Source organism: Macrobrachium nipponense, chromosome 28 (assembly GCF_015104395.2).
Source record: "Macrobrachium nipponense isolate FS-2020 chromosome 28, ASM1510439v2, whole genome shotgun sequence".
Classification (NCBI taxonomy): Eukaryota; Metazoa; Arthropoda; class Malacostraca; order Decapoda; family Palaemonidae; genus Macrobrachium; species Macrobrachium nipponense.
The window spans coordinates 12,594,199-12,596,698 of record NC_087217.1 but is presented as its reverse complement, the minus strand read 5'-3'; the positions used below and the strand labels follow the sequence as shown (position 1 = coordinate 12,596,698).

General features: G+C 30.3%; 1 protein-coding gene across 2 annotated transcripts in view; it reads right to left on the bottom strand.

The window, feature by feature from the left end:
- The window catches only part of LOC135201424 (semaphorin-5B-like), a 246,414-nt gene that overhangs the window by 52,582 nt on the left and 191,332 nt on the right, over nt 1-2,500 (bottom strand). The window lies entirely within an intron of this gene.

Genomic DNA, 2,500 nt, shown 5'->3' with positions numbered 1-2,500 from the left:
CAGGCATAATTCTGCCATTCTCTTTAAAAGTATTTGCCTAAAAGGGGGTCTTTTACTAAATATATTATTATTATTATTTATTATTATTATTATTATTATTATTATTATTGGAAGGAGACCCTCTTTCAACACAAGTCATTATTGCAGATATTGCATATGATTAATAGCATTATTATTGCTTATATTATGATATTGATATTCAATTTAATTAAATTATTTATTTTTATTAATTTATTTTTATTATGATTATTATTCATCACTTCGCATATTTCTGCAAAGGATTCTTTGATCTAGGATCCAGTTAGTTTTATAGCATTAATGTGGCACTGATTTTTCTCACTCACTCACTTACTCAAGTTTTAAGTTGACTGATTTTCAAGGGTAACTGAAATGTTGGTATTATTATTATTATTATTATTATTATTATTATTATTATTATTATTATTACATACAATCTTTACGGAGCAATGCAAAAGTTGGCAACAGGTGCCAAACCAAATGTTGGTGTCGCATACGATAAACAATAATTGTAATAAACGTCATACTTCTTCTAAAAGAGAAAAATGTGCAAGACTAAACAGGATACTTATGATTAGCAAATAAATAAAAAAATAAACGAATAAATAAATAAACAAATATGTATATATAAATCACTCAATCACAAAATAACTAAGAGCATTAAACTGACTCTTAATTCCATGTTAAAAATAATCAAATTAAAATGTGACTCAGAGAGAGAGAGAGAGAGAGAGAGAGAGAGAGAGAGAGAGAGAGAGAGAGAGAGATTTCGCAGCAACAAATGCTAATGGCACAACTCTCTCACCACCAGCCAAACAATGCAAGCAGACAGGTAAACATCTAGCGGGGACTTCTCGCTACATCCTGTCAAACGCAGATGAATCATAAGGCAAAGCTTGTCTGCGCTGGAGAGGCAACCTACCTTATAAAGAAGCAGTGACATGTACCCATGTTGGCACTACTAAAAACAACGAGGGGAGAATACACAAGCACACACACGTACGCACATACGCACACACACGCATATAAACAAACGCTTCCCCGGTAGGTTCCACCAGTGTTTGGAGATGGTCGCTGCCGGCTGGTAGCTGAGCGATTTGCTTGAACGATAAAACTTGCTTTGCTTCGATGATAAAATTCGCTTTGGTTGGATGATAAAATTCGTTTTTGTATGATGAATTCTCTTGGCTTGGATGATGAAATTCGCTTTGCTTGAATGATAAAATCAGCTTTGCTTGGATGATGAAATTAGCTTTGCTTGGATGATAAAATTCGCTTTGTTTGGATGATAAAATTTGCTTTTCTTGAATGATAAATTCGCTATGCTTGGATGATAAAATTTGATTTGCTTGGATGATAAAATTTTGATTTGCTTGAATGATGAAAATTCGCTTTGCTTGGATGATAAAATTCGCTTTGCTTGGATGATGAAATTCGCTTTGCTTGGATGATAAAATTCCCTTTACTTGGATGATAAAATTAGCTTTGCTTGAATGACAAAATTTGCTTTGCTTGAATGATAAAATTCACTTGGCTTGAATGATAAAATTCGCTTTACTTGAATGATAAAATTCGCTTTGCTTGAATGATAAAATTCGCATTGCTTGGATGATGAAATTTGCCTAAAATATTGCCAGAAACTTAAGTAAGGCAACTTTGCATTTTTTTCAAATTTTAATATCTGAGTTATGTAAGCAGCGGGATTATACTATTTTGTGCTGTAGTGGAATTAAGCAAGCAACTTAATATTTTTTCATCTTATATTCTCTCTGTCATGTAACTAGTAGGAATATATATATATATATATATATATATATATATATATATATATATAATATATACATACATATATATATATACCATATATATATAAATAAATTGTATAGCCACCAGAATTAAGCAAGTAACTTTATATTCTTTTCAACATTTATTCTCTTAACTATGTAACCAGTAGGATTATCTTTTTTGTACTGGCATTAGAATTAAACAAATAATTATGTTTTTATTCCCTAACTGCATGTCACCAATTGGAATATATGATTTTTGTTACTGTATTTATTCAATATTTATTATCTCACTTGTATGGCACCAGTTGGAGTATATAAAAACTTTTTTATTATTGTGTTTGCCTCTCAAATAATAATTCTTAAAGTTGAGAAAATTCACGTTTTAAAAGTTTGGTTTTACGATAAAGTTTAATAAGAAGTTTGGTATTAGGATAAAGTTTATTAAGAAGTTTGATTCTATAATAGCGATGAATTTCTCGAGCCAAAAATTATCAATGGTTTGATTCGGTGTTTACTTTTCAATTCTTTCTGTTTTTTTCCTTTAGTAAACAGGAGATTCGTAAAAGTCTACGGGAACGAATGACAATTTTCACCAAACTGCAACGCTCGACGAGGCAATAAGTTTAATTATATAATAAGAAATCAATGTTTATACTTCACTAATAAGATCGTGTAGGATTTTGTTTGTTTGCTTG